This window comes from Trichomycterus rosablanca, chromosome 27 (genome assembly GCF_030014385.1).
Source record: "Trichomycterus rosablanca isolate fTriRos1 chromosome 27, fTriRos1.hap1, whole genome shotgun sequence".
Taxonomy (NCBI): Eukaryota; Metazoa; Chordata; class Actinopteri; order Siluriformes; family Trichomycteridae; genus Trichomycterus; species Trichomycterus rosablanca.
In genome coordinates, this window is record NC_086014.1 from 1,938,394 (window position 1) to 1,952,095 (window position 13,702).

A 13,702-nucleotide genomic window follows, 5' to 3' on the forward strand; every position below is an offset into this window, starting at 1 on the left:
ACTAACCCTCGCTGCCCCCCCATGTGGGAGTCAGGCGAGTTCTTGTGTTGTGATGTACTCTAATGTTTGTTTGTGCTCGTTAGTGTCAGGATTGTTTGACAGGTTCCAAGTGCCAGTAATTGTGGTTTCTATTTCCTTTTCCCCCCTACAGGCTTGTTATTCGGTCTACACTTCTTCTGTGTTAAGGTTTAATTGTGGTTTCTATTTTTCTCCCCACAGGCTTTTTATTTGCTCTTCACCGCTTCTGTGTTTAAGGTAAGAGAAGCAGTTTAAAGTGTGATTTGTATTTTTTTGTGCCAGATGCAGAATCTCCCTCCCTCACTAAACCCTGCACACCCCTTCCTCTCACAAAGCTACTAACCCTCACTGTACCCCCCAGCATCTGGCAACTAATAATAATAATAATAATAATAATAATAATAGTTTGTGCGTAATTGTCTGAGATGTGCTGCTATAGTTTGTAGTTTTCTTTCTCTCTGTCTCCCCCATGTGGGAGTCAGGTGAGTTCTTGTGTCGTGATGTACTCCAAGTGGTTCCAAGTGTCAGTAATTGTGGTTTCTCTTTCCTTTTCCCCCCTACAGGCTTGTTATTCGGTCTACACTTCCTCTGTGTTAAAGGTAAGGAATCGGTTTAAAGTTTGGTTAGATTTCTTGTGCCAGATGCAGAATCCCCCTCCCTCACTGAACCCTGCACTCCCCTTCCTCACAAAGCTACTAACCCTCACTGTACCCCCCCCCCCCCCCCCCAGCATCTGGCAACTGAAAATAATAGTTTGAGATGTGTGTGTGAAGTTTGCAGTTTTCTTTCTCTCTGTCTCCCCCATGTGGGAGTCAGGTGAGTTCTTGTGTTGGATGTGTTTATGTATAAAATGAATTCTAATGTGATGTACTGTAACGTGTGTTTGTGCTCGTCAGTCTCAGGATTGTTTGAAAGGTTCTCAGTGACTAATTATGGTTTCTATTTTTCTCCCCACAGGCTTGTTATTCGGTCTACACTTCATCAGTGTTAAAGGTAAGAGAAGCAGTTTAAAGTTAGATTTTTTTTGTGCCAGATGCAGAATCCCCCTCCCTCACTGAACCCTGCACACCCCTTCCTCACAGAGCTACTAACCCTCACTGTACCCCCAGCATCTGGCAACTGATAATAATAGTAATTGTGCATAATTGTTTGAGATGTGCTTCTGAAATTTGTAGTTTTCTCTCTCTGTCTCCCCCATGTGGGAGTCAGGTGAGCTCTTGTGTTGTAGATGAGTTTGTGCTTGTTAGTGTCAGGATTGTTTGAAAGTGACTAATTGTGGTTTCTATTCCTCCCCCCTCCCCCTACAGGCTTGTTATTTGGTCTACACTTCATCATCTGTGTTAAAGGTAAGAGAAGCAGTTTAAAGTTTGATATTTTCTTGTGCCAGATGCAAAATCCCCCTCCCTCACTGAACCCTGCACACCCCTTCCTCACAAAGCTACTAACCCTCACTGTACCCCCGCAGCATCTGGCAACTGATAATAATAATAATTGTTTGTGCATAATTGTTTGAGATGTGCGTCTGTAATTTGTAGTTTTCTTTCTCTCTGTCTCCCCCATGTGGGAGTCAGGTGAGCTCTTGTGTTTTAGATGTGTTTGTGCTGTTAGTGACTAATTGTGGTTTCTATTTCCTTTTCCCCCCCTACAGGCTCGTTATTTGGTCTACACTTCATCTGTGTTAAAGGTAAGAGAAGCGGTTTAAAGTTTGATATTTTTTTGTGCCAGATGCAGAATCCCCCTCCCTCACCAAATGCACACCCCTTCCTCACAAACCTACTTAACCCTCACTGTACCCCCAGCATCTGGTGCACAAAGCAATAATGAAATCCCTGTATTTATTTTATGTATGTACTGTAGTTGCCTGTAGTGATTCAACTGACTGTTTAATTCTCTCTCTCTGTCTGTGTCTCCCCCGTGTGGTGACAAACACGCCTGCAGCCAGAGTCAGGTGAGTTCTTGTTCTTGTCGTAAAGCCATTCCATTACTGGTATGTGTCTGCATTGTGCTGTCATTTAACATTAGTGATTTTTTTCACCCCACAGGCTTTTTCTTTGCTCCTCACTTCATCTGTGTTAAAGGTAAGAGAAGCAGTTTAAAGTTTGGTTAGATGTCTTGTGCCAGATGCAGAATCCCCCTCCCTCACGGAACCCTGCACACCCCTTCCTCACGAAGCTACTAACCCCCACTGTACCCCCAGCATCTGGCAACTAATAATAATCGTTTGTTTGTACATGATTGCCTGAGATGTGCTGCTATAGTTTGTATTTCTCTCTCCCCTCTCTCGTACTCGTGTGACTGCTGCTGGCGACGACGCTCCTGCTTCCGTTTGGGGTTTTTTGGTGTCCTCGGTCATGCAGGATCGTTTGAAAGGACACGAACGCGGGCTCACCGAGTCTGGTGAGTGTGAAGTCACTGTAAGCTTTAACATAAATGAGTGAGTAACTGACCCTAATTTTGGTTTGTATTTCCTCCCCCCCCTTTATTTCCCCATACAGGCTTGTTATTTGGTCTACACTTCATCTGTGTTAAAGGTAAGAGAAGCAGTTTAAAGTTTGATATTTTCTTGTGCCAGATGCAAAATCCCCCTCCCTCACTGAACCCTGCACACCCCTTCCTCACAAAGCTACTAACCCTCACTGTACCCCCCCAGCATCTGGTGCACAAAGCAATAATGAAATTAGTTCATTTACATTGAGTTGCCTGTGATGATTTACCTGATTTTGTCCATTTCTCTCTCTCTCTCTCTCTCTCTCTCTCTCTCTCTCTCTCTCTCTCTCTCTCTCTCTCTCTCTCTCTATGTGTCTCTGTCTCTCTATGTGTCTCTGTCTCTCTCATGTGGTGACGAGCACGGCGGCAACCAGATTCAGGTGAGATTCTTGTTTTATGTGTTTATTATTTAAATAAATTGTATCGTGTTGTCGTCCTGACTAAACTTTGTCATGTTCTCTCTCTCTCTCCTTTATGGTGTGTCTCAAGCCCCCTCCTGATGAATGGAAAGCATGCTTGCAGCCAGATTCAGGCGAGTTCATGTTTTATGTGTTTATTAATTAAATAAATTCTATTGTGTTGTCGTCCTCGCTAAACTTTGTCATGTTCTCTCTCTCTCTCTCCATCTCGGTGTGTCTCGGATGAACCCCCCCATGCGGTGATGAGCACGACTGCTCCCAGATTCAGGTGAGTTTTTGTTTTAGGTGTGTTTTTATTTATAAACATTAATTATTTAATAAAAATTAGTTGTGTTGTCGTTCTGACTAAACTTTGTCATGTTCTCTCTCTCTCTCTGTCTCCATCTCGGTGTGTCTCGGACGAAGCCCCCATGTGGCGATGAGCACGACTGCCGCTAAATTCAGGTGAGTTCATGTTTTAGGTGTGTTTTTATGAGTAACAAATAAATTTTTTATAATAATTAATCGTGTTGTTGTTGAGACTAAACTTTGTCATGTTCTCTCTCTGTCTCCATCTCGGTGTGTCTCAAGCCCCCCTGCTGATGAACTGACAAGCACGACTGCAGCCAGATTCAGGTGGGTTCATGTTGTAGATGTTTTTATGAGTAAAAATTAATTAATTTATAATAATTAATTGTGTTGTCATCCTCACTAAACTTTGTCATGTTCTCTCTCTCTCTCTCTGTCTCCATCTCGGTGTGTCTCGGACGAACCCCCCATGTAGTGATGAGCACGTCTGCCGCTAAATTCAGGTGAGATCTTGTTTTAGATGTGTTTTATATTAGTAAAAATTAATTGATTTATAAAAATGTACTGTGTTGTCGTGCTGACTAAACTTTGTCATGTTCTCTCTCTGTCTCCATCTCGGTGTGTCTCAAGCCCCCCTGCTGATGAACTGACAAGCACGACTGCAGCCAGATTCAGGTGGGTTCATGTTGTAGATGTTTTTATGAGTAAAAATTAATTAATTTATAATAATTAATTGTGTTGTCATCCTCACTAAACTTTGTCATGTTCTCTCTCTGTCTCCATCTCGGTGTGTCTCGGACGAACCCCCCATGTAGTGATGAGCACGACTGCCGCTAAATTCAGGTGAGTTCATGTTTTAGATGTGTTTTTATGAGTAACAAATAAATTTTTTATAATAATTAATCGTGTTGTTGTTGAGACTAAACTTTGTCATGTTCTCTCTCTGTCTCCATCTCGGCGTGTCTCAAGCCCCCCTGCTGATGAACAGACAAGCACGACTGCAGCCAGATTCAGGTGGGTTCATGTTTTAGGTGTTTTTATGAGTAAAAATTAATTAATTTATAATAATTAATTGTGTTGTCATCCTCACTAAACTTTGTCATGTTCTCTCTCTCTCTCTCTGTCTCTATCTCGGTGTGTCTCGGACGAACCCCCCATGTAGTGATGAGCACGTCTGCCGCTAAATTCAGGTGAGTTCATGTTTTAGATGTGTTTTTATGAGTAACAAATCATTTTTTTTATAATAATTGTGTTGTCGTTGAGACTAAACTTTGTCATGTTCTCTCTCTGTCTCCATCTCGGCGTGTCTCAAGCCCCCCTGCTGATGAACTGACAAGCACGACTGCAGCCAGATTCAGGTGAGTTCATGTTTTAGGTGTTTTTATTAGTAAAAATTTATTCATTTATAATAATTAATTGTGTTGTCGTCGTGACTAAACTTTGTCATGTTCTCTCTCTGTCTCCATCTCGGCGTGTCTCAAGCCCCCCTGCTGATGAACAGACAAGCACGACTGCAGCCAGCTTCAGGTGGGTTCATGTTTTAGGTGTTTTTATGAGTAAAAAATAATTAATTTATAATAATTAATTGTGTTGTCATCCTCACTAAACTTTGTCATGTTCTCTCTCTCTCTGTCTCCATCTCGGTGTGTCTCGGACGAACCCCCCATGTAGTGATGAGCACGTCTGCCGCTAAATTCAGGTGAGTTCATGTTTTAGATGTGTTTTATATTAGTAAAAATTAATTGATTTATAAAAATGTACTGTGTTGTCATGCTGACTAAACTTTGTCATGTTCTCTCTCTGTCTCCATCTCGGTGTGTCTCAAGTCCCCCTGCTGATGAACTGACAAGCACGACTGCAGCCAGATTCAGGTGGGTTCATGTTCTGTATGTGTCGATTTAGAAAAATAATTCTATCGTGTTATAGCGCTAACCAAAGTTTGTCATTTTTTGTCTGTCTCTCCTTCTCTGTGGCAGGCTTGTTATTCGGTCTCCACTCCTTCATCTGTGTTAAAGGTAAGGAATCAGTTTAAAGTTTGGTTAGATTTCTTGTGCCAGATGCAAAATCCCCCTCCCTCACTGAACCCTGCACTCCCCTTCCTCACAAACGTACTAACCCTCACTGTACCCCCAGCATCTGGTGCACTAAGCAATAATGAAATGTGTTTGCCAGTGATGTTGTAGCTGACTAATAAGAATTTGTTTTTTTCTCTCTGTCTGTCTGTCTGTCTGTCTGTCTGTCTGTCTGTCTGTAACATGTGTAAATCACACGGACAGTAGGAACCAAAAGACTCCGGAGATCAAAGATGTAAGTAGCATGAAGTCTCTGTAGGCTGTGTACATAATTGCAGGTATTTAAGAAACTGCAACTAATTATTGTCAATTTTTGTTTTCAAATATCTATCCCAGGCAGATCGTCGGTCCCGACGGCTCGGCGTGCGAAGGTAAGGAATCCAGCTTTAGCCTAAGTCTGTCGTGCCAGACGCTAAACCCTACCCTCACTACCCTGCACTTCCCTTCCCTCACAGAACTACTAACCCTCACTATACCCCCTAGTGTCTGGCACGCATGACCCAAAAAGACAGAAAAAGTTGGGACGTATGAAAAATGCAAAAGAAAAAAAATGGAAAAATGTGTTCCTTACATTTATTGTGACTTATTTGATTGCAAGTTGTTTCATGTTTTGTCTGCCCGGCTTCATTTCATGTGTTAATATACCTCCGTTCATGCATTTCAGGCTTTCAAAAAATTCTAAAAAGAGTCGGGACGGGGGCAGTGTAGGTGTAGTAATGAGGTGAAAACAAATAAATAGTGACGTGATGTGATGTGACGTCAACAGGCGATCGTAAGCGAGGTCCGGTCCAAAAGCAGCATCCAGGAAAGGCCGAGCGTCCGGACACGATCGAAACGTTTAAAAACGACGAACCTCAAAGAAAGATTAGAAGGGATTAGCATGTTCTCCCTCTACAGTGCATGACGTCATTAAACGATTCAAGGAATCGGGAGGAAATTCAGTGCGTAAAGACCAAAGGCGCGAGCCGAAGCCGAACGCCCGTGATCTTCCATCCCTCGGACGGCGCCGCGTCGAGAACCTCCGCTCGACACTAGCCGATACGACCACGTGGGTGAGGGATCACTTAGGTAAACCTTTCTCGAGCTCTACGATACAGAGTTACTGCACAAATGATCCTGAAAACTTTAGTGTGCAAAAAAGAAGCCCGATGTCGAGAAGCGGCGTCGACTTCTCTGGGCTCGGAGACATCTAGGATGGACCATCACACAGTGCGAACGTGTATCGTGGTCAGATCAGTCAGCATTCCAGGTCTGTATAACGGATGCCGTGTGCTCCGGACCAAAGACGAAAAGGACCGTCCAGACCGTCATCGGCAAGAAGTCCTAAAGCCAGAGTCTGTCATGGTATGGGGGCGTGTCAGTACCAGGATCGGTCATGGTATGGGGGCGTGTCAGTACCAGGGTGTGTCATGGTATGGGGGTGTGTCAGTGCCCTTGGTAAAGGTCATGTACACTTCTGTGATGCAGCATTAAAGCAGAAAAGTAAACGGAGATCTCGGAGCAACACGTGCCGCCTTCAAGACGTCGTCTTCTCCAGGGACGTCCGACATTTTTCAACGAGACGATGCGAAACCACCCGCCGCACACATCACAAGGGCACGGCTGCGAAGGAAGAGGGTACGGGTACCGGACCGGCCCGCCCGCAGTCCCGAGCTGTCCCCAATAGAGAAATCTGTAAGGCGAAACGCGACAGCGGCGACCCCGTACCGTCGCACGTCTCAAGACGTGCGTCTGCCGGAAGAACGGGACGAAACAAAAGCCGAAACGCTAAATCACTCGGTGTCCTCGGTGCCGAAACCTCTTTTAAGCGGCGAAAAGGAACGACGACATCACAAAGTGGTAAACGCTTCACTGTCCCAACGTTTAGTGGAACGTGTCGCCGGCCTGAAATGCAGGAACGGATGTTTATTAATGAATGCAGACAGTATGAACTTGAGATATTTCATGTATAGTCTGGTCAACTTTATTTCAATAAAATAAAAGTAGATGTAAAGAAGTCTGTTTATTATTGTTATTTGCATTTTAATGCCGTCTCAAATTATTTCTGAATGGGGGTCGTATGTATCTATTAGTAGGTGCAAGTGGAGTCGTAGCTGACCGTCATCGTTTCTCTCTCCCTCGTGTGCGTCTCATGTGCCTCCGACTCGAGCGTCCGACCCGGCGTCTCGGCAGCACTCTGTGTGAGGTAAGCGATCCAGGGTTCATTCGATCGTCATGCTAGATTCGATACACCGACAAGGCATAACGCTATGACCACTGACAGGTGAAGTAAAAAACACTGATAATCTCTTCATCACGCCACCTGTTAGTTAGTGTGTGTGTGTGTGTGTGTGTGTGTGTGTGTGTGTGTGTGTGTGTGTGTGTGTGTGTGTGTGTGTGTGTGTGCGAGTACACCCCTCACATTTCAGCAAATATTTCATTATATATTCTCACGGGACGACACTATAGAAATGAGACTCGGATATAACTTAGAGTAGTCGGTGTACAGCTCGTATAGCGGTGTAGATTTACCGTCTTCTGAAAATAACTCGACACACAGCCGTTAATGTCTAAATAGCTGGCGACACGAGTGAAAGTGTCAATATTTTGTGTGAGCAGCATTATTATGTAGCACTGCCTCGACCCTCTCGGGCGTGACGTTCATCGGAGCCGCACGGGTCGCTACCGGAATCCTCTTCCAGTCCTCCACGATGACATGACGGAGCCGGTGGACGTCAGACACCTCGCGCTCCTCCACCTTCCGCTCGAGGACGCCCCACAGGTGCTCGATCGGGTTCAGTCCATCCCCTTTCCCTTCAGCTTCCTCGGCGAGGCAGTCGTCATGTCGGAGGTGCGTTCGGTGTCGTCACGGTGTGGGAAAACCGCCGTGCGGCCCAGTTTCCGAAGGGAGGGGATCGTGCTCTGTTTCAGAATGTCACAGTACATGTCGGAATTGATGTTTCCCTCGACGAACCGCAGCTCCCCGGTACCGGCAGCACTCACGCAGCCCGAGACCATGATGCCACCACCACCACCACCACCACGCTCGACTGTAGGCAAGAGACGGTCGTGTAGGTACCCCTCACCAGGGCGCCGCCACACATGCCGGACACCGACTGAGGCAAACGAGTTCATGTCGGTCTGGTCAGACCGCAGGGCATTCCAGTAATCCATGTTGTCGGACCGCTCGCCTTCAGCGAACTGTTTGCAGACCGAGTCGATGCGGTGTGCGGCGTACGGTCCGAGCACCGACGGGCCGACCTCCCACTCGTTCGACCTCCGCGGCGATGCCGGCGGCAGTCACGTGTCTAATTTTTTAAAGCGACCTCTGGATAGGACGCCGAACACGTGGACTCGACTACTCCGGTGGACCCTGGCGAAGCCGAGTGGAGTGGAAGTGGAACGTGTCCCGGAGAACCGCCGTACGACCTCGGCCACCGTGCCGTAGGTCGGTTTCGGGGCGTCGGCGATGTTCTTGTGGCCTAGGGCATGTTTGTGGAGAGCGACAATCGTATCGGTCACATCCTCAGAGAGTCGTTTGCCACGAGGTGCCACGTCGAATATCCAGTGACCAGTATGAGAGAATCGTACCCAAAACGCCAAACGTAACGGCGCCGCTCCCCATTCACACCTGGGAGCTCGACACATGACACCAGGGAGGGACGAGGACACATTCGGGCACGGTTTGGACACGTTTGTACTCGGTCGTGTCGCCAGCCATTTAGACGTCGACGGCTGTGTGTGGAGTTATTTTCAGAAGACGGTAAATCTACACCGCTATACAAGCTGTAGACCGACTACTCGAAGTTATATCCGAGTGTCATCTGTATAGTGTCGTCCCATGAGAAGATATTATGAAAATATTAGCCAAAAAAGTGAGATACTGTATATTAGTGATGGTCAGTCAGTGGTTTAATATCTGTGTCATTATTTACAGTGCCTTGCAAAAGTATTCAGCCCCCTTGAACTTGTCAACCTTTTGCCACATTTCAGGCTTCAAACATAACGATATGAAATTGTAATTTTTTGTGAAGAATCAACAACAAGTGGGACACAATCGTGAAGTAGAACGAAATTTATTGGATATTTTAAACTTTTTTTAGAAATAAAAAACTAAAAAGTGGGGCGTGCAATATTATTCAGCCCCTTTACTTTCAGTGCAGCAAACTCACTCCAGAAGTTCAGTGAGGATCTCCGAATGATCCAATGTTGACCTAAATGACTGATGGTGATAAATAGAATCCACCTGTGTGTAATCAAGTCTCCGTATAAATGCACCTGCTCTGTGACAGTCTCAGAGTTCTGTTTAAAGCGCAGAGAGCATCACGAAGACGAAGGAACACACCAGGCAGGTCCGAGATACCGTTGTGGAGAAGTTTAAAGCCGGATTTGGATACAAAAAGATTTCCCAAGCTTTAAACATCTCAAGGAGCACTGTGCAAGCGATCATATTGAAATGGAAGGAGTATCAGACCACTGCAAATCTACCAAGACCCGGCCGTCCCTCTAAACTTTCAGCTCAAACAAGGAGAAGACCGATCAGAGATGCAGCCAAGAGGCCCATGATCACTCTGAATGAACTGCAGAGATCTACAGCTGAGGTGGGAGACTCTGTCCATAGGACACAATCAGTCGTACACTGCACAAATCTGGCCTTTATGGAAGAGTGGCAAGAAGAAAGCCATTTCTCAAAGATATCTATAAAAAGTCACCTGGGAGACACACCAAACATGTGGAAGAAGGTGCTCCGGTCAGACGAAACCAAAATCGAACTTTTTGGCCACGACGCAAAACGTTATGTTTGGCGTAAAAGCAACACAGCTCATCACCCTGAACACACCATCCCACTGTCAAACATGGTGGTGGCAGCATCATGGTTTGGGCCTGCTTTTCTTCAGCAGGGACAGGGAAGATGGTTAAAATTGATGGGAAGATGGATGGAGCCAAATACAGGACCATTCTGGAAGAAAACCTGTTGCAGTCTGCAAAAGACCTGAGACTGGGACGGAGATTTATCTTCCAACAAGACAATGATCCAAACCATAAAGCAAAATCTACAATGGAATGGTTCACAAATAAACGTATCCAGGTGTTAGAATGGCCAAGTCAAAGTCCAGACCTGAATCCCATCGAGAATCTGTGGAAAGAGCTGAAAACTGCCGTTCACAAACGCTCTCCATCCAACCTCACTGAGCTCGAGCTGTTTTGCAAGGAAGAATGGGCAAAAATTTCTGTCTCTCGATGTGCAAAACTGATAGAGACATACCCCAAGCGACTTGCAGCTGTAATCGCAGCAAAAGGTGGCGCTACAAAGTATTAACGCAAGGGGGCCGAATAATATTGCACGCCCCACTTTTCAGTTTTTTATTTCTAAAAAAAGGTTAAAATATCCAATAAATTTTGTTCCACTTCACGATTGTGTCCCACTTGTTGTTGATTCTTCACAAAAAATTACAATTTCATATCGTTATGTTTGAAGCCTGAAATGTGGCAAAAGGTTGAAAAGTTCAAGGGGGCTGAATACTTTTGCAAGGCACTGTATTTTGCAGATTAAAGCATGTGTACGTGTCATCTTCAGCTGCTGGCTGCCAGAGAAGTTAAGTCCAAGTTTTATCTGTGTCGACTAGTCGTTAGAAACCGTGGCTCCTTAAAAAAAAAAAAAGGCGTGTCCAAGCGAAGCCGAACGGAGCGAGAGTGACGGCAGCCGTGTAACTCTGGTGTTCGGGGACGGAGTCCGTGACGGTCGCTCACGTGCAGCAGTCCCCCGGCCGCCCCGTCCGATCGGCAGGACGACTCTCGTCGGTCGGCAGCGACGTCATCGACCCGTCCTTATCCCGAATGTAAAACGAGGAAAGCAATATCGTGAATAGTGATGGATGTAATTGTAGTCTGACCTTTGATCCGACGGAGATCACGATTATCTGACACCTCGGAGCGATCGTGATCCGTGAGCAGCGTTTGTGCAAAGCGGTCGGATTAGTAGCGGCCCGACGGCAACCTTCTTAAATCCCGTCCACACCGTCTGCACTCGCTCCTCCCCTTCCGTCGGCTTTAGCGACTCTCGCCTTCGCTCGGTTCCGGCGAGAGAGGAGCCGACGGTCGTCTGAAAAGACCCCCGGCACTCGGCGTCCTCCGTCATCGAACGCAGAAGAACGGTCGAATAGACTTCAGGAAAGGGCCTCACATGAACCGAGTGCCAAAAGTACAAGTGATAGTGTGTCGTTATCGATGAAATGTAAAAACAGCTCCCCGTAGCTACGCGGAGCATCGGATGGACAGGGTCGGACCCCCCCGGTCGTGGCGTTCGAGGCTCAAACGGAGGCGGCTAAAGAGACGATGTCGTACGACTCATCTCGCCGTAGTGGTGAAGCTACAACACGGGCGTGTTCGATGAGCACCGATGACTCTCCTTACCTCCTTCCCTGGGATCCTCGATGGAAACGAGAGTCCCGATCAATCAATTTGTTGTCACTCGGTTACCGGGCACGCCTCAGTCTAAAAACGAATGCTCGTACGGTCAGAGGTACGTGGATCGATAAGCCCGTGGGTGTAGGTATAGAGGCCAAAGACTCGATCGGTCGGCATCGTGAATAGCCTCCGAGACCCGAAGCGCGGTCGCTCGTCGCCGAGGACGGTCGTCGAACGAGGGAACCGTAAGTCGGCGACGAAGACGAGCGTAGCCGCTCGCGTACGGCGTCGTCAGCGGTTCAGGAGAACGTGTCGATCGTTAACCGTCGGACTCTGGACGTCACCACGCTCGCTCGCTATAAAGGTAGCGTCGCGAAGTGTCGTAGAACGAGCCACAGTCGTAGACACGAGCGCGTACGATCGTCGATGTCGTTCGATGTATAAGAAAGGTTTATCTGTGGTGGATCAAGTGTCGTTTTTCTGTTCTCGTCTAGGTTCGTTCCGGCATGGACCGAGTGGGATTATCGGCGACGTGGAGCGTGAGCGGTTTCCTGCAGCGGAAATGTTTATATGTCGTGTGGTTTCTCGAAACTTAAATAAAGACCGAACCTCGACATGGCGTGTCGTGCTTCTTAATGTGTATTCTTCGGACTCGGTCAGATCAGGTGACATGTCAGTAAAGTGGGTAGGTGCGGTGTTGTCGCAGGCTAAGTGGGCGTAGGTGAGATGTGGGAGGGGAGGGATGTTAGCACATAGGTGTGAGGTGTCGGACCGGTAAACGTTTGTAGCAGATAATGTAAATGTCAGCAGGGACGGGGTTCGGTCGCGTACGTCGGACGGGATCGGGCCGAAGAGGGCGACGTGTAAATAGGTTCCGTGTGTTTCAGGTCAGGTGTAAGTCAGTCGGGTGACTGAAGTTTTGGGTCAGACTCGTATAGCAGAGGGAGGACGAGCGTCGGTATCAGGAGGTCGAACGTGTAGAGATAGAAGTCAGTAGTGAAACATGTGTCGGGTGGGTTAGTCAGTGAGTAGAAGGTTTGTTTGGAAGTCATGTGTAGGTGTCAGTGAGTGTAGGAGAAAGTAGTCAGGTGGCTTTTATACTCGTCACAGGTGGACGGCTGCTGTAAAGGTAAGTCAGGGTCACAAGGTAAGTTTAGGCTCCCCGACCCAAATCCCCTCCCACACCCCTATGTTACTAACCTTCTTCCCCCCCCTCTTTTGTTCTCTATCACCCTATCACTTTATCACTCTATCCCCTATTACTCTATCACTCTATTTCTCTATCACCCTCTCCCCTTATTTCTCTATCAATCTATTTCTCTATCCCCTATTTCCCTATCACTCTATCACTCTATTACTCTATCACTCTATCCCCTATTTCTCTATCACTCTATCCCCTATTACTCTATCACTCTATCCCCTATTTCTCTATCCCCTATTACTCTATCACTCTATCCCCTATTACTCTATCACTCTATCCCCTATTTCTCTATCACTCTATCCCCTATCACTCTATCCCCTATTTCTCTATCACTCTATCCCCTATTACTCTATCCCCTATTACTCTATTACTCTATCCCCTATTACTCTATCACTCTATCCCCTATTACTCTATCCCTCTATCCCCTATTACTCTATCCCCTATTACTCTATTACTCTATCCCTCTATCCCCTATTACTCTATCACTCTATCCCCTATTACTCTATCCCCTATTTCTCTATTACTCTATCACCCTTTTTTCCTATCACCTTCTTTCCTCTTTTTTTTTCCTATCACCTTCTTTCCTCTTTTTTTCCTATCACCTTCTTTCCTTTTTTTTTTCAATCACCTTCTTTCCTTTTTTTTTTCCTATCACCTTCTTTCCTTTTTTTTTTCTATCACCTTCTTTTCTCTTTTTTCCCGGGAAAAGCAGGTCTGGGACTTATATATATATTTTTTTTAAAGTTCCACACCTGTTTTTTTTGGTTTCTTGGTGGCTATATATATATATATATATATAAGGATTATTTATTAATAATAAATAAGTTCAC

The 13,702-nt window shown here is 46.2% G+C and overlaps 1 long non-coding RNA gene across 3 annotated transcripts; it reads left to right on the top strand.

The window, feature by feature from the left end:
- Positions 1–3,014: 3,014 nt before the first annotated feature.
- Positions 3,015–12,290, top strand: LOC134304091 (uncharacterized). Of its 3 annotated transcripts, none has more exons than XR_010007747.1 (17): positions 3,015–3,192; positions 3,330–3,368; positions 3,495–3,539; positions 3,688–3,715; positions 3,843–3,887; positions 4,028–4,055; positions 4,182–4,226; positions 4,375–4,402; positions 4,526–4,570; positions 4,695–4,739; positions 4,884–4,911; positions 5,039–5,083; positions 5,189–5,227; positions 5,492–5,519; positions 5,621–5,655; positions 7,357–7,469; positions 12,166–12,290. It is a non-coding gene; the product is annotated as an uncharacterized LOC134304091 (long non-coding RNA). The 3 variants fall into 3 exon arrangements; XR_010007745.1 differs by having other exon boundaries at positions 3,017–3,192; positions 5,489–5,519; XR_010007746.1 differs by lacking the exon at positions 4,028–4,055 and having other exon boundaries at positions 3,016–3,192; positions 5,489–5,519.
- Positions 12,291–13,702: the final 1,412 nt, after the last annotated feature.